Source organism: Tupaia chinensis, unplaced genomic scaffold, assembly GCF_000334495.1.
Source record: "Tupaia chinensis unplaced genomic scaffold, TupChi_1.0 Scaffold000085_1, whole genome shotgun sequence".
Lineage (NCBI taxonomy): Eukaryota > Metazoa > Chordata > Mammalia > Scandentia > Tupaiidae > Tupaia > Tupaia belangeri.
Window position 1 is genome coordinate 4,094,715 of NW_006159547.1, and position 26,794 is coordinate 4,121,508.

General features: G+C 36.8%; 1 protein-coding gene and 1 pseudogene across 1 annotated transcript in view; one reads left to right on the top strand and one right to left on the bottom strand.

Annotated features, from left to right (window-relative positions):
* The window catches only part of LOC102484543 (S-phase kinase-associated protein 1 pseudogene), a 37,171-nt pseudogene extending 19,601 nt beyond the window's left edge, over positions 1-17,570 (bottom strand).
* The window catches only part of NAV3 (neuron navigator 3), a 688,714-nt gene that overhangs the window by 333,875 nt on the left and 328,045 nt on the right, over positions 1-26,794 (top strand).

Consider the following 26,794-nt stretch of genomic DNA (forward strand, 5'->3'; position numbering starts at 1 on the left):
TTTATATTTATACTATATACCATAAAGTAAGTGGTTGCTTATATTTTGACTTAGAAATGAACCCTGGGCCAATCAGCAGTGTTGTGACGAAGGCTGTTGGATGACCAACTGTGTAGTTTAAGTCCTGGATCAGTGGCTTGAAACACTCCAGGCATGTCTGTGTATGTGCATGTGTATGCGTGCACCCAGAATCCCCAAAAGAGTGATAAGAGAAGAGAGGATTGCAGCATGGACTCCCCCGCATTGGGGGTGTTTTTTAACTTTCCCATTTTGCCTATCACTTTCAGTGAATGTACATGCCCTCTAGCAAATTAAAAAAGGGGAAAAGAAAGAAAATGTCCCTGAATCTCACTGTAAAGTTAAAATTTAAAGTGTTTAGTTGACTTACTGCACAAAGTAGATACCTCACAAGTGTTTATTGAATACATCCCAAACTGTCTGACACAGCTGTCTGTACAATCTGAAGGAAAGTTTCAGTTTTCCTGAAAGTAACTTCAAGTCACATCAACATCTGAGATGCTTACAATGTTTTAGAAACTTTTTCAAAGAGAGGAACCATGTTCATTATCCTAATATGACCCATGATTTCACAATTTAGACATAAGATAATTCTCTAAACCATCCTTTCTTTGGTTAGTGAAACATTTTCACCCTTCTTTTTTTAATATATATTTTATTTTATTTTAATTTCTTTTTTACATTCTATCACTTAGCTTATAAAGTGAATGTTCCAACATGAATACATTTCTCACTAGTCCAGTTAAATAAAACTTCTCCTTGGTATTGCTGCCTTGTATTTAAGGTGAGTGGAAGAAAGTGAAATAACAAAATATTGGTCATTTAAATCAAATATACTTTCCCAGAACGTAGATATGTTTTTCTACATATATGCTATGATTTAATATGAATTTACTACTAAAGATTATTTTGATATTCAATAAATGTTCCTGTGCTGAGTATCATTTTCATAGTATGTTGGACTTAAACTATTTCATTAAGTGCCTTATCTTATACCTCCTTGTTTAGATCCTTGGCAGATTAATATATGTAGTCTATTTGGACTAAAGGTCATCTCACTTCTCTTATTCTTAAATCTAGATTTTTTTTTAACCAAGACTCTTTAACAAACTTTGATTTCTATTTTCTTGTAGTTTATTACATCTTTTCTTTGAAATAGTAATGACCTAAGTTAAAGTGACAATATAATGCTCATATAAATCACACATAGGCCAAACAATTAAATAAAAATTTGTTCAGTGAAATGGAAGCCTAGAGATTTTAAGGACCATGCATACTCACAAAAGCCAACAGCTGTAGGGTTGACATTCACATCCTGCTTTCCAGTCTAATGCAATTCTGTTGCACATCCCTGCCTTCCAGGGAAGTGTTCACCTTACATCCTGTTGTTCCCATGTCCATTTATTGTCCTGCAAGTTGAGGGTGTAATTGATTCTTCCATTTTCTCCCTTCTGGTGCTCCATAATCAATAGCCTTGCAGGTGTGGTTCCTCACCCACTAGTCTAGCAGAAGCCTCTGAGAAGGCAAGTCATCTCTCCACTTTTCATCAGTTTTGTGGATTTAGAGGATAGACCCACAGGCAAGTTTTTCAAATGGATTTGACCATGGAACACTTTCATATTCATCATTTTTGTCACATGACTATGTTGACAGGATATCCTCAGGTAATTGGGAGAAATAATTCAAGGTGACATTAAAATAAAGGAAAACTGGTCTCATAAATTAATTGCTAACATAAATTATCAAAACTTATGTTTAATACACAATACACATGTTAAAGTTGTAAGACAGGATTCATGACAGAGCTTGTAATCCCTGTGTTGAAACCTTCAATGCTAAAGTGAATTGACAAATATTGCCTAAGTCTTCTTGATGACAGGAAATTAAGATTTTGTGCATCAGGTAATCACTATGAGTTTCCTTAAGTTTATTGAGAAGGCAACCTTTAATCAGACTATCTGGAATTTTATGTCAGTATTATCATTTACTAGCTGTAGATATTGAGAAACTTGTTTGAACAAACTAAGCCTTTTTTTTTTTTTTTAAGAGAGAGAGAGATGTTTGCTAAAGGGCATGTGCACTCACTGGAGAGACAGAGATAGAAAGTGAGAAATCACTCCCCAGTGGGGGATGTCCACTAAGTAATCCCTTCTCCTCTCAGAATCTTGGGCTCGCACACATACATATCTGGCTTGAGTTTCAAACTGCTGGGTCCAGAACTTGAACTGTAGTTGACTACGTGTGAGTTCAGCAACGTAACTGTTATGCCATCTGCAGTCCCAAAGCTTTTTTTTTTGGAGAGGTGTTTTTTTTTTGTTTGTTTTTTTTTTTTTTTTTTTTTTTTTTTTTTTTTTTTGCTATTGGGCACGTATGCTCGCCACAAAAACAGAAACAGAAACAGAAAGTGAGAAATCACCCCCCACCCCAGGGGGGATGGCCACGCCATAGTCCCTTCTCCATTCTCCTCTCAGGATCTTGGGCACGCATGCACACATGCCTGGCATGTGTTTAAGCCACTGGGCCCGGGACTCGAACCACAGTCGACTACATGGGAGTCCAGCAACATAGCCATACATAGCCATTACACTAACTGCTGGTTCCCCTAAAGCCTTTTTTTTTTTTTTTGGAGAGGTTTTTGCTATAGGGAGTGTGTGCTCGCCAGACAGACAGAGAGAGACAGAAAGATAGAAAGCAGGAAATCACCCCCCAGGGGGGATGGCCACGCTGCAATCCCTTCTCCTCCATTCTCCTCTCGGGATCTTGGGCACGCACGCACACGCGCCCGGCGTGAGTTTAAGCCACCGGGTCCGGGACTCGAACCGCGGTCACCTACGTGGGAGTCCAGCGACATAGCCGTTACGCTAACTGCTGGTCCCTCCCCTAAAGCCTTTTTAAAAAATGTCAAAATAGGGATGTATGATGTGCTTAGAAAAGTACCTAGTAAAAAGCAATAAATATATGTTAGCTTGTAAAGTAAAAAAGAAGAGGTTAAGATTATAGGAGAGATAATTAATTTTGGTATTAGTTAAGTGAAGCAGCAATGTCCAACAATAATGAATTTCATGATAATCATTCAGTGTTATTGAATGTCACTTATTAATTTATTTATTATTTTTTTTTTTTGGAGAGGTTTTTGCTATAGAGCGCGTGCACTCACCAGGAAGACAGAGAGAGACAGAGAGACAGAAAGAGAGAAATCATCCCCCAGGGGGGATGGCCACACCGCAATCCCTTCTCTTCCATTCTGCTCTCGGCATCTTGGGCACACACACGCGCCTGGCATGAGTTTAAGCCACTGGGTCTGGAATTCAAACCATGGTCAACTACATGGGAGTCCAGTGACATAGCCATTACGCTAACTGCTGGTCCCTAGATGTTAGTTTTTAAAAGAATATTAATTTTTGTACCTGACTCAGGTACAAGAACTTTATATCTAACTATAGGAATTTTTTCTTGCATGGGATGGAACTAGTCTTTGTAAATACAAGAGGATGTAAAGAAACATAAAAATACCATAAAAAGGAAGTAGGAAACTTTAAGAACCTCAGGAATGAGCTAGAAATCCAGCTAGGGCTTATACCATGCTGCAAATCTCCTCATCGCAAAATTTATACAGGGCTTATTCTACAAAATTAAATGTTTCCCTAGGAGTTTACTGTTCAGTCAGGCTTTCTTTGCTGCTCAATATGAAGATTTCTCTCAAGCATAAAATTGAGAGGAGTAAAAAAAAAAAAAAAAAGCGAGAGAGAGAGAGAGGAGAGATGGTTAAAATTGAAGTTCATAATGTTAGTTGAATTGCATAGAGTACTTATATTGACATTTTTATATTCATATATTAGTAGACAGAAATGAATTAAAAGCAAATACATAAAAAAAAGGCAACTGGATATTAAAAAAAGACAACAACAACAACACATAACCAGCCTCAGTAAAAGCTGGTGGAGGGAAGGAAGCAGGGCAATGAAATTGACTTTAATATGATTTTAAAAGAATGAGTTTTGCTCAAAGACAAAATCAAAGGTCCAGGGTCATAAATAGAGGTAGGTGACAAAAAATGATACCTACTCAAATAAGGGTTTGAATAGTGACTGCAATAACTCTCATTTAGACTTCTTCCAGAGGTCAACTTCACTGTAATTGTTGACGTAAAATTGAAAACTATATAATATTTCTCTCCTTTATGTAGTTACACTAATGCATTTCAAAACCTCTGAAGACCAAGAGTTATCCATTTTTAGCAGCAAACCTCAAGGATGACATAGGACAACTGATTTTTGCCTATTGGTACTGCAATCTTCCTTTAGTTAACTTCTTCCCCTTTACCTGATTTCCCCTTTCAAACACATGATTGATCAGTTAGATCCCAGGTTTTTTTCCTTCCTTGTATCTCCTGTCTTCCAGAAATTATAACAGCTTGACTTTGGTTTGCTGACACCGGAACTCTGCTGAGCACTTGCCTAGATCTTTCTCCAGTTGACTAACAGGATGATGTTGTCACCACCATCTCAGCATGACGATTATGAACAGAGCCTAGAAAAGTTTCCATGTTTAAAATGAGATTCAAAAATAAAGTTTATAAGCCAAGATAAAGGTTAGAGAAAATGTGCATCTGTTATAGTTCTTTAAATCTAGCTCTAAGTGATATTTCATGTTAATATAGAAACTTCAGTAACTGAGATTTGAAAAACAAGATTCTACTGACAGTAAAAACATTATGAGATTTTTATAAAGAAGCAAATCCTGGAGATTTCATTATTTTAGCCAATTTCATTAGCTACAGCCATTAAAATGAGAAAGAACTGAGCCAGCAGGTGGTATGGTGGTTAATTGCTAGATCTCACATGGCCAACTCTGTGGTTCAAGTCCCAAACCTGGTGGGGTGGCTTGAAAAACATGCCAGGTGGGGACCAGCAGTTTGCATAATGGCTATGTCACTGGACTTCCACGTAGTTGACTGCGGTTTGTATCCTGGACCCGGTGGCTTAAAACACGCTGGGCGTGTGTGCGTGCGTGCCCAATATCCCAAGAGGAGAATGGAGGAGAAGGGATTGCGGCATGGCCATCCCCTCTGGGGGATGATTTCTCGCTTTCTGTCTCTCTTTCTGGCAAGCACACATGCCCTATAGCAAAAATCTCTCAAAAAAAAAAAAAAGAAAGAAAAAGTTATGAAAAGAGATAAATATAAATAACAACAGGGTGTTATGAGATCTGGTTAACTAAGAATACAGGCTCTTTATTAAAGGAACAGCTCCAGGTCACTATTGACTTGCAAGAAGGTGGGCCTTAATATAGACAGATATTTTGATTTTTCAAAATAAGCTAGATATATGGAATTTTATGTGAAATATTTTGAGTTTTAAAAATTGGCTAAAATCTTTTCAAACAGTGTACTGCCAAACAAAACATTTTCCGTTAGCTTAATCTTGTTCACCACTCCTCTTCTAGTAGATGTTTCTCCCATAGTTCTCCTTTCCTTGACACCAACCACTCATCTCCAAGGAGGAGCTCTTTAAAATATTAGCAACTTAAAGCACACTTTAAAGAGATGTGGCATGATGAGTTTTGAGAGGAGAGAGATCAGAAAAAGACAGGGAAGTTTCTTTTTTTGGGGGGAAGAGGTTTTTGCTACAGGGTGCATGCGCTCGCCAGACAGAGAGAGAGAGACATAGAGACAGAAAGCGAGAAATCACCCCCCAGGGGGCGATGGTCACCCTGCAATCCCTTCTCCTCCATTCTCCTCTCGGGATCCTGGGCATTCACGCACATGCGCCCAGCGTGAGCTTCAAGCCACTGGGTCCGGGACGCGAACCGCAGTCAACTACGTGGGAGTCCAGCGACATAGCCATTACGCTAACTGCTGGTTCCCATGACAGGGAAGTTTCTCAAAAATGATATCTTTTCATATCATCCAATGTGGATCCTGCATGCCAAGAACTCCAGGGACAGGAATAGGGATATCAGATATGAATAGAGTGATAGGAACAAGGGAAGATGAAAAGGCAACAGGACTTGCTGGTTTGTCTGACTCTACCCTGATTTAAACATAGGTTTAGAAAGAAATGTAGCACATCTATATGTATGAGTGTTTTGTGGAAAGGGGAGAAGAAAGTAATAGTATCCATAGATTGTGGATGATATAATTTTCAAAACTTGCTGGTGAACCATTGCACGATAACAAGGAAGGGAACATTTTTGTGAGTCTAATGCATGCATCAGGATATAAAGCATGGGATCTCCTCTACAAACACAAGACAAGTATTTTGATTAAAATCTAACTTTCTATTATTTGGGCTTTGATTTCATGTTGTTGGTGTTCTCAGCAGTGCTTGAACACTTTTAGTCATGAGCTATGTATGAAACATTGTTTTACATTTTCTTGAATATTTGAGTGTCTGCTTGAAGTAGGCATCATGCTTCTGTTTTGAATCTGCTCTTCTCCATGCCATTCCACCCTCCACCACCACATACATACACGCTTTTCATTTTTCAATTCTGTCTGGAATCATTTACCCAAATGTTTCTTTTTAAACAAAATACACAGATCTGATAAAAGGAGTCATGTTTCCTACTCCTTTGCAAAGAACTCATAAAAAGTATAAAGTATGATTTATAACCACTGAAAGTGGGATTTAATTATATTCTGACCTTTTGTGGTCATTTTGTTTGCCTTTTGATCTCAATTTCCAGTAAAAAAGAAAAACTCCTCTTATGCTATTTTTAGGACAGTATAAATCTGTGACACAAATGAGAAAGCGCCAATGTTCAAATTAACGATTTAAGCAATATGGTAAGGTTACACATATAAATTTAATTTTATCATCATTTTGAATACCACTAACCAAATTTTTTTTTTCTCAAGGAGCAGCTCACATAACCCCATCATCTAATTTGTCAAGCTACAACATGAATTTAAAAATTTTATCTAAAGTTTAACCTGTAGGATCACTCTAGGAAGATATAAATATAGATCAAAGGTCTGACTGCACATTAAAACCCATGTCATCGGGACCAGCAGTTAGCGTAATGGCTATGTCGCTGAATTCCCATGTAGTCGACTGCAGTTCAGGTCCTGGGACCAGTGGCTTAAACTCACACCTGGCGCATGTGCATGCGTGCCCAAGATTCCGAGAGGAGAATGGAGGAGAAGGGATTGTGGCATGGCCATTCCCCCTGGGGGGTGATTTATCACTTTGTGTCTTTGTGTCCCTCTGTCTTTCTGGCGAGCACACGTGCCCTGTAGCAAAAACCTCTCAAAAAAAAAAAAAAAAGTCATGAAGGAAATGCCAATGTAACAGAGAAGAATCCCACTGAAGGATCCCAAATGAAGATCTTAATTCTGATTTTCTCTTTTCCTAGATGTATGTTACATAAGAAAGCCAACTCCTGATAGTTTTGGTACTTTGAGAAAGTCATGACACATTTTGGCATAGAAAAATATTCATGACTTTTCAGACAACATAATATTTCACGTTCTGTTTTAGGTACTAGAAATGGAGAGTTGAATAAGACTGTGTCACAAAGTCAAAAATTAAAAGGGGGACCAGCAGATGGCATAATAGTTGCATTGCTGGGCTCTCATATAGTCCGCTATGGTTCAAGTCCTGGACCTAGCACCTTAAAACTCACATCAGGTGCATGTGTCCAAGATCTTTAGAGGAGACAGTGGAAAAGGGATGGTGGCATGGACTTCCACCTTGGGGGTTGATTTCTTGCTTTCTGTCTCTCTGTCTGTCTCTGGAAAGTGCATTGGCCGTATAGCAAAAATCTCTCAAAAAACTAACTAAAAGGGAATTGGCAGGTAGTATAAATGATGATATAGAAAATATATAGAACATGATACAATTTGGTTTAAACTTGTTTTCTTAATTTCAGCAGAGCCATGGGTATAGAAAAATATTTCTGTACTAAACAAAACCAACGTAGCCATTAGATGATGGATAGCCAATGGTCTCTGCCTCCATTACGGATGTACCTGGTAGTGAAGTGGAGGCATGGAGGAAACATGCTTCCTCTACAGGGGTTGCTTTCTCTCAGCTTCAGTTGATGGCTGCCATGATTCTTTAAGTCACTCAATACTGCCTGTCCTAAGTATTTGAAGATAACCAGGAAACCCAGTCTTGATATGAAACACCTGGTTTTTAAGTAAAGATTCTCAACTATCTGGGCCAAACTGTCCTGTAGGAGGGTAAAGAATAGTGTAGGAGATTGATATACGCTCTCAAATGACTCATACTTTAGTATCTCACTGATCAAAGTATGGTCTGAAGCCAGTGATAGGAACATCACCTGAGAGTTTCTTTAAAAATACAAACCCTCAGCCCCTGTCCCAGATCTATGGAAATACTCTCTGTATTTCAACAAACTCTAAGATGATTTATTGTCTCCTAGTATGTGGGGACTTCAAAAAATTCATGGAAAAATAAAATCATAGTTTAAGTTCATTTTGATGCAAAAATGTTTTATAATCTACACATAGTTTTTTTCATAATGCATGTTTTCCATCACTTTTTGAAGACCCTTTGTACCTTTAACAAGAACTGATCTAGGAAGTTATCTAAATGAACACATCTATTTTTTCTCTTAATGACCATGATGATGATTTTTTGGGCTGTTTTTCTTCTTGTGCTTTCCTGTGCTACTACTTCCTATATCTTGAATGTATATATGCCCTAGAGAATAGCTAATCTGACCTCTCCTGAAAGAAAATATTTCCTATCTACCACTAGGTGGTTCCGTAACCATCATGTTACTGCTTTATTGTGATAGGAGGTCTGAGTGCTTACTGACATTTTCCACAGAATCCTAAAACTCTGACCTCAGTCTCTATTACTCTCTCACCCTATTTACATTTTATCCAACTTGTTATGCCTATGACAGAGGGGCTTTTTCTATTAATAGTTAGACCTCGCTTATACTTCTGCAGGTTTCAATTTCAAGTTATTTTGTCACAGCAATTCGATTGTTCAGTTGTAGGCTATCATAGGCTTAGCAATGATCTGGCTGCTGTGAACACACTTGTGCACTTTTCTCCATGAATTGTACATGTAGAATTCTTCAGCTGACTCCAGGTTCCTATTTTCTCTTTTTTCTTTTTTTACTTTTATATTGCCACACTGTGGTGGGGGCGAGGGGTGGGGAGAAGACTGGGGATCATTGGTAGGTATGTGTGACAGAATATATGTATAATGCATGTCTATATTCATTGATATTCTTGCTATTCAAAACTTTGTGAGAATTGCTGAAATTCTAATGATTTCTCGAAGGTGCATATCTATGTATTCACTTTGGCTTCTACTCTTGTTAAACTCAACTTTCTATCTCATATTCCTCTTTTTCTTCACAGATCTGTACTCAAGTGGCCCATCTGTCAATTGACCTCAGTCTAGATGGCTTTAAGCCACCACAGATTTTTCTTTCTTTTTCTTTTTTTTTTTTTTTTGGTTATTGCTATAGGGCATGTGCACTTGCCAGAAAGACAGAGAGAGACAGAAAGCGAGAAATCATCCCCCAGGGGGAATGGCCACACCACAATCCCTTCTCCTCCATTCTCCTCTCGGGATCTTGGGCACGCATGCACACACAACTGGTGTGTTTAAGCCACCGGGTCCGGGACTTGAACCACGGTCAACTACATGGGAGTCCAGCAATATAGCCATTACACCAACTGCTAGTCTGGAACTTGCCCTATTTTTGCTCTAGATCTTTCCTTCTCTGGTTCTCTGAATCAGCCATAATTTTACCCTACCTCAAACTCAGCTGCACCCTTTGTACTAGTCTCGGGATGGTTCCTTGAAGAGGAATCCTTGGGGCCAGCAGAAGGTATAGCAGTTATCTCACTGGACTCCCACATGGATGGACATGACTCAAGTCCTAGACCTGGTGGCTTGAAACTTACACTGGGTGGGTATGCATGCATGTCCAAGATCCTGGGAGGAGAAGAAAGGAGAAGAGATTGTGGTGTGATCATCCCCCTGGTAGATGATTTCTCACTTCCCCCCTCTATGTCTCGGTCTCTTTCCCGCTCTCCAGTGAGTTCAAAACAAAGGTAAAGACCTCTAACAAAAATAAAATAGAAAGAAAGAGAAGCTTGTCTTTTTTGTAGTTACTGTTTGGAGTTCCTGAGCTTCCTTGGATATGCAACTTCGAGATTGCCAAGTACTGTCTTTCTGAGTGGTATATCAGAGGTACCTATTGGATTTGCCACTGGTTGTCTACCATAAATATATACATGAGGTACTTGAGAAAGAAGGGATGGGATTGTAATAAGTGACTTTGTCATAAATGTCTTTATGTCTTTTTTTTTTTTCTTTACAATTTTTAAAGGTTTTTGCCATAGGGCATGTGCACTCACCAGAGAGGAGAGACAGTGAGAGGGAAAGTGAGAAATAACCCCCTATGGGAGATGGCCATTTCATAATCCCTTTTCCATTCTCCTTCTGAGATTTTTTGGCCTGCATGCATGTGCCCAGTGTGATTTCAAGCTGCCATGCTGAACCATAGTCGGCCATGTGGGAGTCCAGCACATTATCCACTATTCCACCTGTTGGCCTCCTGAAACAAGTGATTTATATCCCTACTTCTTATTTTGGGCAACTTGTTTTAGCTGTTATGCATTGTTTTCAAAAACGATATACTGAAAACTTAGTTAACTAGATATTTTGTTTATGGTAGAACTTTTCTTAATTATCTCTTTTTTTCATCATCATTTGTTTAGATGCTGCTTTATCTGAAATTGGTTTCTAGACTGATTGTTGTCATCCTATAAATTGGTCATTTTTCATCAAATCAGCATTTGCTGGTTGGCCAGCCATTGGATTGAATGAACCATGTTGTTATATTTTATGTTGTGTAAAAAAATCCTCTTACTGCAACTCGGTCCATGAAGAATGTTATAGTAATTATCCCGACAGGTGGATGGTCATGCAGTCCCTGCAGGGAATAGAAAGGCATGGTAGTACTTATGACATTAACTTTTGAACAAACTATTGCCAGAGTCTCTTTAATTCTATCCTGACTTATTTTGGGCTTAGGACCAAAAGTTGTTTTTATTACTGTGTCATTACACTTATGTCTACTCTAATTTTCCTTCTACACTTTGTCTACATGGGAGTTGGTGTTTGTTTTCTGCCATCCTGGTCATGCCATATGGCTGTTTTGATCTGAGAAGTACCTCATTTTTAAAAATATTAAGAAAGAGGTCTTAAATGAGTATATATTCATTGCACAAAGCAAGGAAGGAAAAGTTATACTCAGTGCTAGCGATAGGAATGTTAATATTCCCTTCCCATGGCCTCTAACTGCCTTTGAATGCATCTTATTTTATTAAAAATTCACCTTTTAGCAAAACAAAATTGTATATATGTCTTCAGGGACCTGATACTTTTGAATACTATCTAAAAATCTCAAAATCTATTTCCAAGAGGAATAGATTATTACAAATTATAAAGATTGCTTTTGTTAAAAAAAAAGTCTAAAATACATCGTCTACATACTTATTACTGGTAGCATGCAAGTGGAAAAAATGGTTTTATTTTACATGCATTTCTTTATACTATCAATGTTTAATTTTGTTTGAAATGAATTCTCTTTAGACTATATGTCATTACCTTTACTGCACAACTTATGGGAAGAAAAATATACCATAAAATTGTAAAAGTTGAGAAGACCATCAAAACACATTAGTCAAATGAGCTTAATTTACAGAATTCTTGAAAACCTAGAGAATCATATGATTTGTCCAAGGGTATAGGCATTTAGTACCCTAAGTTGAGTTTTCTTTCACATTTACTTTTAAATATATTCCGTTTATATTTCCTTTTTATATATTCAGTTATGTGTTTACTCTACTGGATTTTATGCCCACATTTAATGCATTTCTTAGGAAGTTTTTATAATTAACTGTAATGCAACTCAGTGTCTAGAAATAATGTGCTTTGCTTTTATGGTATTAATTATTTCATTGTTTACTAGAAGCTGTATTAACCATGGCCGACAAGAGCCTTAAAAAATACTAGCACAGAAATGACCACAGTGCTTTGCTTTTGTGTGTTGATTACAATGAGAATTTTCAAGCTACCAAGAACATTTAGATTGGTGTTACCTACTTGAATAGACCTGACACAACTCCTCTACCAGTTCTCTTCATTTCCATGAGTACTGATCCTACAGTCTATTGCATAGTTATTAGGTCATGAAATTGTGCCATCTCTGGTTACTTCTGACTAGATAAATGGTGGAATTCTGGTCCAAACCCTACCAATTCTGTTCCTTCTCTCTGAAAATTGTGGAGTATGAATGTAAGATACGTATAGTACGTAGAGGCACCGGATTAGTTAATGACAAATCAGACCTGGATTTGCCACCGACAATATAGGGCAAGAAAGCCAATTTACTTACAATGAGAGACAAAGAAATCAGAGAGTAGCAACCATGAAAGATATTAGAAACAAATGCAGAGGGAGAGAGAGAAAAAGAGAACAGACAGTGCAAGCATGCGAGTTCTGTTCCCAAGGATGTTCCAAATGATCTCCAGTTACCAATTTACAGATAATTTGTGTTTATTCCCAAGTCTATGTCTTTACAAATTTTATTAATCTATGTAGAAAGGCTCTCTTCTTTATCTTTTTACGAGCTAAGCTTTGGTTGGAGTAGATTCTAGTAGTCACCAGGTCAGCATTATTGGTAGGTATCTTGTTTCATAACATTGAACTTAATCCCTTCTTTTCTGTGAACTTACACATTTCAGACTTCCTGGCTTATTTCTTAGATAATAAGAAATTATTAATAATATTACTAGTAATATAAGTTATTAGTTATCTTTATCATATAATTTTAAATGGTATTCAATTAAAATATTTAAGGTTATTTACTTCTCTTATGAGAGAGAAAAATAGAAATACAGACACCCCCAATAAGGTCTTTATATTGTGATCCACCCCCAGCCTCAGGGAGCTTGGATTATGGGCATGCATTTGTACCTAGCATGTACAGTGAGTCCACAAGATTTCAACCCAGGGCCTTCCTGTGTTAATTCCAGAATCATAGAGCATTGTATTACCACTGCATCACTAGATGGCCCTTAATTAATTGTTATTAATTATTTCTTAGTTTGCTATAGGGTGCATGCTCTCACCAGAGAGAGACAGGGAGAGGGATAGGGAATGAGAAATCACCCCCGAGGGGGAATGGTCACACCACAATCCCTTCTTTTCCATTCTTCTCTCAGGATTTTGAGCACATATGCACATGCTCACAGCTTGATTTTCAAGACACTGGGTCTAGAATTTGAACTGCATAGTCAGCTTATGAGGTCTCACTACTTTAACCTCCATGCCACCTACTGGTCCAAGCCCTCAATTATTTAAAAAAAGAAAAGTTTAAATAATTATTTATTGAATTTTATTTTTTATTATAATTATTATTTTTAAAATTTACTAGGGCATATGCACTCACTGAAGGGAGAGAGAAAGAGAGAGATAGAGAAGGTGAGAAAGCAAGTCAGCAGATCCAGGACGCAAACTGAGGTCAACTATGCAGGAGTCCAGCACCTTAACCATTATGCTACCTGATGGCCCCATCCCTCAATTATTTTTAATGTGTATGTTTTATATATAGATTTTCACAACAATCTTGTAGAGTAGGTATTAATACAACTGATTTTTTTTTGGAGAGGATTTTGCTATAAGGGCATGTGCACTTGCCAGAAAGAGACAGAGACAGAGACAGAAAATGAGAAATCATCCCCTGAGGGGATGGCCACACCTCAATCTCTTCTCCTCCATTCTCCTCTTGGGATCTAGGGCAGACATGCACACATGTCCGGTGTGAGTTTAAGCTAACAGGTCTGGGACTTGAACCACGGTCTACTACATGGGAGTCCAGCAACATAGCCATTACACCAACTGCTGGTCCCTATACACCTGATTTTTAAGTTAAAGAAACTAAGGCTCTGACACCAACTTCTAGGACTACAAACACCTTAGAGACAGTTAGTTTATTAACATATTAGTCAATAGTATAATACAACTGCAATAAATGGTAACTGATTGCAGTGTATCTTGTATAAATAACATTACATGTATGACACATACTTGTAAATAGGTATGTATGTTTATGAACTTTTTTTTTTTTTTGGAGAGGATTTTGCTATAGGGTGCGTGCACTTGCCAGACAGACAGAGAGAGACAGAGAGACAGAAAGTGAGAAATCACCCCCCAGGGGGGATGACCACACCGCAATCCCTTCTCCTCCATTCTCCTCTTGGGATCTTGGGCACGTGCTCATATACTCCCGGCATGAGTTTAAGCCACCGGGTCCAGGACTTGAACCGTGGTCGACTATGTGGGAATCCAGCAACATAGCCATTATGCTAACTGCTGGTCCCTGTTTATGAACTTTTCATTAGTGTAAATAGCTGAGTAAAGTTTGTGGCTTGTGTATTAAACACAAAGTAATTGCCACATAATTTTCCTGTGTAATATTTCAGAAAGTCCAGAAATAAAACATTCTTATGTAGAAACTATAAGGTTGTGATTAACAGTGGTTTCAGCATTATTTCCTTATATTTTATTTGTATTTCTTAAATATAATGAGCTGCTGTATGTAAGTAGCAATCACAAATTATATGTTTGTCAGCAGAGCATTTCAAAACAATTTATATTAAAAATTGACTGTTTCCACATATGCTACTAATTACATATTGGGAAATTTACATAAATATTAAAATTACTGTATGGTAAATATATTATAAAGCCAACAACATATGCCTCAAGGAAAGTATTGGAGCTGACATATGGTTTATGACTTCTTATGGGCTAAATATATGGTGCTTTATTGAAAAAGCTTGCATGTCTTTTATCTATTTATTTAAGAAATATAAAATATAAAATGATTTCCAAATGGGCATTCCTTACCAAAATGTACATAAATGTGATTTTTTGGAGAAAAGAACACAATGATACAGATATTTTTAAGAGGATATAATTCAATTTAAAAAGAATATATACTTGTTACTCTTTAGCTTCTAGTATCTAAACAGTTTTGGTGATCATACATATTTCATTTAATAGTAATGCTGCATTTTCCACTATTTCTTATAAAAACACTATTCATCATAACAGCACATGCTTTCTTTGATAACTAGTGTAGTTATACTTAAATATCTTGAATAATGGAAAGATTTTTCCATTGCTTTACTAATCACAATATTTTATTTTTTTTCTAATCACAATATTTAAAAGAAACATTCAGCATACCCTTTTAAGAGACTTTTCTTCTTTGTGTAATTTATAGATCAGATAGCTACTTCTATATAGTAATGGAATTCTTGACTATGAATATGTATTGAATGGCTTGTATTTTAAAGAATTTGAAAGTAAAAAAACCCATAGATTGCATAGTTCAATAAAAAGAACATAAACATGGAAATAGGCAGACTATATTTAAATGATACCCTTCATTTGTTGTTTGATCCTGCTCAAGCTACTTATATTTCTATCAGTCTGTTTTCTGATCTGTACAATGGAAATAAATACCTGCCTTGGGCTAGCCACATGGCTCAGCAGTAATTCCAGTGCAAAGAAAGCTGGATTCAACATGGCTAACTGTGGTTTGAGTCCTGGTCCCACTGGCTTATAAAATTCACTTGGGTGCATGCTTGTGTGTGTCCCAAATCCTTACAGAATAGAGAAATGAAGGAAAAAGAATTGTGGTGTGATCATGCCTCATTGGGAAGTGGTTGCTCTTATTCTGTCTCTCTGTCTCTCTCTTTCTCTGCTAATTCTGCACCCCCTCAGGCAATAACAATATTAATGCCTACTATATAGTTGTTGTGTGAATTAAATTAGATACTAGATATTAAATTCCTATTGTAGGTCTTATCATATGTACTTATAATGTTATGCTCCACTGAGGAGGAGCTTTCTCTCCCTCCTTTTTGTGGATGTCTGTCTCTCTCTGATGAGTGCACACACCCTCTGGCAATTAAAAACAGTATTGTTGCAGGACTAACAGACGGCATAGCAATTACGTCCCTGGACTCCCACATGGCCGATTGAGGTCCGAGTCCCAGACCTAGTGGCTTGAAACTCATGCTGGCATGTGTGCATGCCTGCCCAAGGTATTGGGAGGAAAATGGAGAAGGGATTGTGGAGCGGCCATCCCCCATAGGGGGTGAATTCTCATTCTCCCTCTTTTACTCTGTCTTTCACATGAGCTTTCTCTCTCTCTCTCTCTCTCTCTCTCTCCGGTGAGCGCATGCGCCCTAAGGCAAAAACCTCTAAAAAAAGTTGTTGTTGACATTAAATTTACATCCATGTGGTATATACTTGTACAACAATTTGATAATTAAACATGACTTAAAAAAATTGCCGGAGTACGTGTGCATTTGCTGAAGAGAGACAGTAAAAGTGAGGAAAAAGCACCAGATGGGATGGTCACACTACAATCCCTCCTCCTTTATTTCTCTTTCCTTTCTGGATTTTAATATGTTTGTACACGTGTGTGCATGCACACACACATGCACACACATGTGCCTGGTGTGTTTCGTAAGTTGCAGGGTCTAAAACTTGAACCACACAATCAGCCATGTGGGATTCACCCACCTTAGCCATCAGGTTATGGGCTGGACCAACATCATGTTTTTCTTTTCTTTTTTTTTCTTTCTTTTTTGCTATAGGTTGTATGTGCTAGCGGGATACAGACAGAGATAGAGAGAGAGGAAAAGTGAGAAAACCTCCGTCAGGTTCAATGGCTATGCCACAATCCTTTCTCCTCCATTGTCTTCTCAGGATATGGGGCATACATACACACCTGTCCAGCACGTTTTTGAAGATGCCAGGTCAAGGATTCCAATCACATAGTTGGCCATATGGAATTCAGTCCTTAACCACCACATCACCTGCTGGTCCCCCACTATAATTTTTTAAAGCAAGAAATAAATGTTGCCATATGTATGTGATCTTATATAGTTGATAAATATTCAGGGACATTTTTCTTCCTTTATATTGTTAGAACATCAGTTCCATTTAGAGCTGTTCTCACTCATTCAGATGATGTCTGTGTTCCATCCTGGTCAAGGGATCCCTCAAAATCTATAAAAGGAGAAAGAATACCTTGTTAGAATATTGTGAACTACAAATTGGTGTAGTCATGAAAGAAAGGTAGACCAGCTTTTTACTTTTCTTCAAGTAGGACTCTTTCCTTACTGAAACACTGTCAGCTGCAACATACTTATTTTTTATGCTAAGATTTTTGTCCGAATAGTATAATTTTATTATTATGGCACCTTTATTATTTTTTTAAATTTTGATAGAGGGTGTGTGCACTTTCTGGAGAGAATAAGAGAGAGGAAAAGCGAAAGAGTCCCCTCACCATGAGGAATGATTACACCACAACCTCTTCTCTTCCATCTCTCACTATTTTCCAGATTGGGGCATACACACATATACCCCTGGTATGTTTTTCAAGCTGCCATGTCCAGGACTCCAACCTCTCAGTCGGTTGTGTGGGATCCCGTTGTCGAAACCACTATGTCTTGGCTCATCCAGCTGCATTCTGTGTCCCATAGGGAGATCAGTTAGAGAGAAAATTAAGGTATTCTTATGTTTAATAACTTTAGGCTGCTGAAAAGTTATCATTATCTGAAACTACCCTTGGCATAAGGCTGTTATTTGACATGGTCTTTAGCAACTGCCTCAGATTTGACCACAGAAAGCATCCCTCATTTCTGAGAAACCAGTTCCAGCAATTCAGTCTTCACTTGGTAAGGGTGACACAGCAAGCCCCCAGGAGCCCAAACAAGTAGCCTCTGTAGAAGGATAGGGCTGAAAGCAGACAGGCTGTACCCTATGTTCTATATTCGGGAGTTTCCTCTACACTTCAGAGGAATCATGTATACCACATGGGCTGGTGCTAGATCTCCAGAGTCACTCTACTGGAAAGCTGAGACAAGAAAGATGTGAAATGGCAAAGTAAAACATGAAATCATCCTGAATTAGGGGGTCCCTAATCCAATGACTAGTGTCCCTAGGAACGAAGCGAAATTTGGACACAGACATCTAGGGAAAATGGCATGTAACTTCAAAGGCAGAAAATAGAATGACATGTCCATAAGCAAAGGAACTACTAATACTCTAGTACAAAATATGGTGTTAATTTGAATTGACTTGTTAACAGTAAGTAGGATCTTGACATTCAAAACATTGTTTAATTTCTAAGTGCTCATGAATAAACTGCTCAGTAATTCACAGTAGAATTTTTTTCATAAATCAACATCAAACTAGTGATTTTTCAATATACATGTTCCTAAAACCTGAAAATTAGATAAATTTCTATTTCTTAAAAGCATATTATTGTTATTTTTAAAATTACCTCCTTAGCCTTTCTTTTCTTTTTTCTTTTCTTCTTCTTTTTTTTCATAGAGGACACATAGGCTTGCAGAATGACAAAGAGAGGGACGAGAGGGAAAGTGAGAAATTGCCCCAATGGGAGGATGTCCATGGTGTAATACCTTCTTTTCGATTTTTCTCTCCTTTTGAGAATTTGGGCATGCACTCTCCTGTATTTGGTATATTTATTTATTTTTTACTTAAATTTTTACTTATTTTTATTTCAATTTCTTTTGTACACTCGATCACGTTATTTAGCTTGCAAAGTGAATATTCCAACATGTACATTTCTTACCAGTCCAGTTGACGATAGTATATCTTCAGTAGATAATGGCATATTTCTTAAACTGTTGGATCCAAAACTTGAAACACACAGTTGGCTCTGTGGGATTAACCATTAACCACCATGCCATGGGTAGGCCCTCTCTGTGATTTTTTAAACATACACTTTTAGGACCAGCAGATGGCTTAGTGATTATATCACTGGACTCCCACATGGCCAACCAAGTTCCAGTTCCAGAGCCAGTGGCTTCAAAATCACACCAGGCATATGTATATGCGTGCCCAAGATCTCACGAGGAAAATGGAGGAGAAGGGATTGCAGCATGGCCAGCCCCCTGGGAGGTGATTTCTCATCTTCCTTTTTACTGTCTTTGTCTCTCTCTCTTTCCAGTGAGCACATGCTCCCTAAGGCAAAAACCTGTTAAAAAAAGATTCATTTTTAAAGAAATTTGGAAAATAACTAGCATGTACTTCAGTACACTTAAAGCATCGATAGTTTTTTGCCTTTCATCTTCAGTTATTCAGTGACCCTTAATAATACTTTCCATTTTCAGGTTACCAGTTATATTTGAGTAACAGTTTTGTTTAGCATAGCTTCCAGAGCCTATTTATTATTACTCAGCCATAAAAAACAACAAGACCCTGACATTTGATAGAAAGTGGACAAATATGGAAGGTTTACTGATAAGCAAAACAAGCCAGACTATAAAAAGAGACATTGTATGTCATCAATATATACCGAATGCTCACACTCTATGGCAGAAAAGATTGGAAGACAAAAAAGTATGCAGAAAAAATGCAGATACTAGAGACAGCATGGGAAGATGGTGAGAACTGGGGGAGGGGGAGAGGGAGGGAATCAAGGAAAAAAAGAAATAAGCAAAACATTTAAGGGACACAAACATGGAAAATTACCTATTGATGATAACGTGTATAATAACAGCTTTAATTGGACTAATTAATATACAGTGTATTTATGCTGGGAAAATACATTTAACAAGTTGTAATGTGGTTGAATGTATAAATAAATAAACAAACAAACAAAAAACAAAAACACAGTCTGTTTATGACATGAAGAAAGGTACATAGGGAGAAAATCCATAAAATAGCATAATTTATTTGAAAATATGGTATATATGATTTTGTTTTTTATGTATACACATACTTTTATTTCCTAGCTCATATACACAGCATTTCTTGTGCTCAGAGGAGAGTCACTTTGCTAGACTAACAGAAGGAACGAAAGAAAAATTCACATGTGTATATAAGTTACTAGTAATGCTTAGCGTATTGATAGAAAATTCTAAACAATTCCTACCACATGAGTTTCATACATTTTAATAAGAAGAATGAAGATTGTGATGATGATCATAACGTATTAATATTTTTCTAATATTTAGCTATGCATTAAAAATCCTATTAACAGTTTTATGTATACTGTTTCAACATAGATTAACTTTTTGAGTTAACAGGAGAGAGGTCATATAGTTTGTTGAGATTATATTCTGATTTCAGAGAGTTTGTTTATGAATGATAGTAACTCTGCTATATCTAAGAGGTTGGAAACAAAATAAAAGATGGATGTTTTTATCTTCTTTACTGTGTAACTTATTAAAATATTTGCACAATTTTTAACGTGTGCTGAACTTCAGACCTTCTAAAAGAATTTTTTTTTTTCTTATTGAGTGCATACACTAGCCAGAGAGAAACAAAAAGAGACAGAGTGGGAGAGGAGAAAGCACTCCCTTTAACGAATGGTCACTCCACAATCCATTCTCCTCTATTTCTCCCTCCTGTTGAAATTTTGGGTATGCATGCACATATCCCAGGACTCTTTCTCAAACCACTAGGTCTGGGACTCAAACTGTATGGTTAGCCATGTGGCATCTGGTCTCCTTCACCACCAGGCCATGGAGCAGGCCCTCAAAGAGAATGTTAACAGGATGTTTGCTTAGTTCTTTCTGCCTAGCAGGCATATCCTTATACAGCTTTGTCTGAATCTTGAGTTTCTCATGCAGTTTTTTTTTTTTTTAATGGTTATGCCTGTTATATAATATAGTCATTGAATGTTGACTCTTTCCTTCCTTCCTTCCTTCCTTCCTTCCTTCCTTCCTTCCTTCCTTCCTTCCTTCCTTTTTTCCTTTCTTCCTTTCTTTCTTTCCTTAATACTTTGTGGAACTTAATCATATCCAGAGCAGAAGTTCCCCTTCCACCTCTGAGCCATGACATTTTAAAGAAGCCAAGTGAGGTTTTATGAGATGCTCTGTTTTTAATTGAATGAAAATTTCAGCAGATGTTTAGCTGGTTAATGCTTCCCATAATTTTTACATTTTGTATCTATGCCAACTTTATAAACTGCTTCAAGAGAGAATCATCTAACAATCTCTTCTGCAGACTAATACTATAGGCATGTAAAGAAATAGTTCATGCCTTTGATTCACTCTTGGGAGCTTCATTCATTCATTCACTCAGCAGTCAGTCATTCAGTTGATTATTTGAGAAGATCTAAGATGTTTTAGGAGGTACATAGATGATTTATATTGCATGTATTTCAGCTAGCCTCTGAGCTTAGCATTTACTTTGATAGCTTAGTGAGGGGTGCTCTCTAGTGTTCTGCTGCAGATGTTTCTGTGTCATGAAATTGCAAGATTAATGATTTCGTTTAATCTAAAAATCACATTTGAAGAGTAACTTCTTGTTTTGGGGATTTCATTAAAATAAATAATGGCCACAGGCATGTATTAAACTCCCTCAAAGGATTAGCTAATGTCTCCTGGGATAACTGGTACATCTTGCATCTTTTTCCGTTGCATGAGTATGAAGTAATCCATGGGGTTTTATCTAGACTGTTGTGGAGTAAAGTTCATATTAAAGAGCTTGGAAAAGCTTTTTCAGTATCCATTTTCATTCTGAAAACAGACAGTTTAAACTCAAAACAGTAAACTAACACCTTGTACCTAGTTAAGGAATGCATAGGTGACTCCTCTTTGTTTTAATGGCCTGGTATTTTCTATTTTAAGCCTAACATCTTGTGTTTCATCATGCATATTATGTACAAAATAAATAATTTAAATGACTTTGAAAAATCCAAGACAAATGTAGTTCTATTCATTTCTGGAGTTTGTGGTGGTTGTCGTTTAGTTATATAAGCTAGAAAAGTGTTACATCATTTTGTATTTCAGTCCCAAATCTTCCAAAACACTCTAACAAAATCTCAAATGTTTTTCTTCATACCTTAAAATCCTCCACTCTTCCTTTCTACAAAAATGCCTCCACCCTGGATTTACTTCCTGACCAGCTGCAAATTGTCTTTGGCTTCTCTATCTCCTCTGAGTTAAGTGGCCTAATTGCAGTGTGTGATTAATTTTTATTTTTAAATACAATAGTGGATAAATTGCAAATTTCACATTACATATTTTATTCAGTACAATGCATCAGTAGCCATTGTTTGAATGATCAAATTAAAACTAACATTAATATAATGGTTAAAAATTCTTTCTGGCATTGCATTGAGCTATGGAGTTTGTTTAGGGTTTCTCTGAAATTTCCACTTGTATGGCCCTCTGGAGAGCTGTCAAATAAATAACAGATGTAGAGATTATCAGTTACTGTTGAATGTTTGACAAAAACAGACACACAAGCCAGGGATTTCCCACTGGGTCTCTCCATGTTAAAAGACAGGAAAGATGTTCCAGCCAGAATGAAGAAATTCATCCGGATAAGTACATCAGTGAGTTTTTTGAATGACATTTTGCCATTTTTACCTGCGAGAAAAAATGTCAGGAAGAGAAGGTACATTTTTCATGATCCTTGAATATAATCACTTTATCTAAGAGAGAAAATTAAATTGATGGTATTATTATTTTCTATGGTAGAGCCCTAAAAGAGGCTATAAAATGGGTAAGATCTTCACTCTATGTACTCTGTGGCCTAATGCATTTCTTATTCACTCATTTTATCCTATCAATATTGGCTGAGCACTTCCTATGAACTAGAACCTATCCAAGCTACTGGCCCTATAACAGTGAGCAAGTCAGAGTGTTGAATGACATGAAGCTTACATTCTAATGAGAGGTTTGAAGGTAACAAAACTACAGTGTGGCAATGATAAACACTTGAGGAAAATAAAGCAGTGAGTGGGACTGGACAGTGATTAGCAGTGGGAAGATATGATTTTATCAAAAATTTAATGAAGACTTCTCTGAAATGGTATTTGAATACAAGCATGAATTAAATAAATACATTGCTTGAATTTTGGTAGAAGGCATTATGAGCGGAGGGAATGAAGGATGGAAAGAATGGGATGCCTTGAAACTAGACTGGAATTATATGAGATTGATTAGGTCATCAGAAATGTCATGACACATTTTTGCATAGAAAACCAGAAAAATACATCATTTCTTTCCCAGCAACCCAATAATTGCACCATAATTTTTCTAAACAAAAAGAGATTATTTACTATTTTAAAGACTTTGGAGATATGTGTAACTGGTCTAATATTTCATTCGGATAAGAAGAAAGACAAATGAATGATTGCTTGAAAGGGAACGACTGAAGACTGGTTTATAATCCAGCTTCTTTAACTAAAAAATCAAAAAAAAAAGGTAAAGAAATAAGGAGTAAGGAATAGTTACTCCTACCAAAACAGGAACAGGTAGTATAGATTATATTAGAAACAGAGTAAAGGGGCAGGTGCAGGGTATGCATACAGTTATTTTTTTAATAGAGATTTTTATTATAGGACATGTGCACTTGCCAGAAAGGCGGAGAGACAGAAGTGAGAAATTACCCCTCAGGAGAATGGCCATGTCACAATCCTTTCTCCTTCATTCTCCTCTCGGGATCTTTGGGCACAAACGCACATGTGCCCGGCATGAGTTTTAAGTCACCAGGTCTGGGACTTGAACTGCAGTCAGCTATGTGGGTATCCAGTGACATAACCATTCCATCATCTGCTGGTCTCTGATTTTAATGAACATTTTCAACAAAGCTCTACAGAACAGAATCTACTCAATTTATTTGTTCTGTTGCGTTAAAAGGTATTAAAATATATGAATAACATTGTACTTACAAGATCCAGAGATAGGGCATTTGCAAAGACATGTTTGAGTAAATGTACATCTTTTAGATTTTTAAATTATGTCACAATCAATGCTTATTTTCATTATGAGCAAGTAGAAGAAATTACTAAAAATTATGATTTAGATGTTGATTTCATTGTAATGCCCAGAGCACCATTGTTTCATTATTACAATAAGTGTTAAAAAATATAATATTCCGAGAGTGATAAAGATTTTCAGTAAGGGGGCCAGCAGCTGGCATGGTGATTAAGGGCGCTAGACTCCCACATGACCAACCATGGTTGGAGTCCCGGACCTGGCGGCTTAGTTTCTCACTTTCCCTTCCTCTGTCTCTTTTCTCTGGTCAAATTAAAATAAGTAAATAAAATTAAAGTTAAATAAAAATAATTCTTTTTTTTTAAAAAAAAAGATTTTCAGTGTGCAATATACTAACAAAAACAAAAACCAAAAACAAACAAACAAGCAAAAAAAATCCTCAAAAACCCAAAACATAGATGATTGAATCCAATACCAGAAGACAGAAAACAGAATTCAGTTTCTTCTCTGGCATTATCACAAGTGAGAACATATTTAGCTGTTAATTTACTGTTAAATCTAAATGGTCTTATAAAAATGTTTAATTTACAAACTTGGCAGATGACATTTATGTAACTTGTATTTTAATGCACATAACTAATTATTAAATATCCATTTCTGGCTTATTCCATGCCAGATGTAGTGGAAGGTTTTCCTGAATTATCACTTTAACCTTCATTATAACTGAATGACACACATACTATTATTGCTCATTTTTATATATGAGAAAACTGTGACTTAATTAACTAACTTGCCCAAGATTAAAAAGTTATTAACTGCCAGACCAGGGATTGCAGCCTAAGTAAGCTGTCTCCAGAGCCTGTGCTCCTTGTCAGTATTTTGAATATTTAAATTTAAGATACTACGAATAACTTTGATTACAATTTCGTTTTTAAAAAGTAGAAAAGGATGAAATATACATCTGTTGTATTATCAAACTGGTTCAGTTATTTAAATGTATTACTATGGGCTATTCACCTCCTTGGAATTCTTCAGTTTGACATAACAATACTCTGCCCATTCAAATAGCTCTATATTGTTCTATCATCTGAGGTAGGATGCCTGGGTGCTGTTTGCCCTCCTTGCCATTCTCCATCCTTCTCCTGAAGTCTCTAAACTGCTTGCTAACTTAAACATGTGTAGGAGGCCCTTGTGGGAGATTGAAGGGCAGGAAGCAGATGGTATTTCTTGATACTTTCCCCCTTTCTTTCTGCTTTTGAGGGTCAGTTTGGCATTTTAGGCAGTGAGTGTGTCTCCTCCCTGTGCTCTCATAGTCTCTCATCACTTACACCTGGCTTCTAGAATGGGCACTACCACACCTCCTTTCCCTCTTGATGTCATGTGGGTGATGGGTTCCCTTGTTCTTGCTAAAATCTAGGTTAGTTAAACTTTCTCTATTTGGCTTCATGGTTGTTCCACCATTTTAGTCATTGGCCTCAAATTAAATTCCTTCTATTTAAAATATCTGGAGAACTTTCCATTTTCCTAACTGGATCCTTACTCATACAATGCCTTTTTTGCACCCAACAGCATGAACAAATGAGTCCTTATAATTGATAGTTTCTGTTCTTAAAGTTGAAAAAAATAAGATGGCATTTAGAAAAACTTACTCGCTAGTATACATTAAGCCACATTGTTTTGCAGCAGTAGAGTAAACAAATTATGTGAATTTAGATTGAAATAATCAAAATAAAGCATTAAAACTTGAGTTTGTAGCTAAAGAACAATACTCTGGGGTCAGCAGGTGATGTAGTGGTTATGTTGCTGAAGTTCCACATGGTTTACCACGGTTTAAGAACTGGACCTGGTGGCATGAAAATCACTTAGGACCCAGTGTGAACCTGCCCAAGATCCTAGGAAGAGAATAGAGGAAAAGGGATCACGGCACGACCATGCCCGTGGGGTATGATTTTTCACTTTCCCTCTCTCTGTCTCTCCAGAGTGCATGCACCCTATGGCAAAGCTGCTTAAAAAAAGAAGAAAGAAAGAAAGAAAGGAAGGAAGAAAAGTAAAAGAAAGAACAATATGGCATCTATCCTTTCTTGTGAAATAGTTAATTGTGATAGTCTATATCCCTTGGACTCTAGGGATTCCACTTGCTGATATTAGTAGAGTTCTTCCTAACTTAAATTCATTAACCACCATTTTGTAATCCTTGCTTTGGACAAGTTTCCATAGTTAGGACTATTTTTTCATAGAAACCGTTAGTTTGTTGTATACTGTTACCCAGTGATCCATAAAGAAAAACATTTAATGGAATATCACATCAGTCAATATTATGAGAGCCTTTTTTGCTAGCCAGTCCAGAGTTCTTAGCTACTGATTCTATTAGAACATCTATATCTATTTGAGTTATTGGAAAATATCAAATAGTTTTTAGTGAAAGGGAGCTTTCACTAAAAACAACAATAATAGCAATAAAATAGCAAAAAACCAAAAATAATAACAATAAAACAACAACCCCCCCAAAAAACTTGATATCCTAAGACAACAGCTTTTTATTTAGCTTACAGTTTTATAGATTGGTTTGACCATTTTGATTCATCAGGTAAGTTCGTCTTTTGCACATAACTAATTATTAAATATCCATTTCTGGCTTATTCCATGCCAGATGTAGTGGAAGGTTTTCCTGAATTATCACTTTAACCTTCATTATAACTGAATGACACACATACTATTATTGCTCATTTTTATATATGAGAAAACTGTGACTTAATTAACTAACTTGCCCAAGATTAAAAAGTTATTAACTGCCAGACCAGGGATTGCAGCCTAAGTAAGCTGTCTCCAGAGCCTGTGCTCCTTGTCAGTATTTTGAATATTTAAATTTAAGATACTACGAATAACTTTGATTACAATTTCGTTTTTAAAAAGTAGAAAAGGATGAAATATACATCTGTTGTATTATCAAACTGGTTCAGTTATTTAAATGTATTACTATGGGCTATTCAC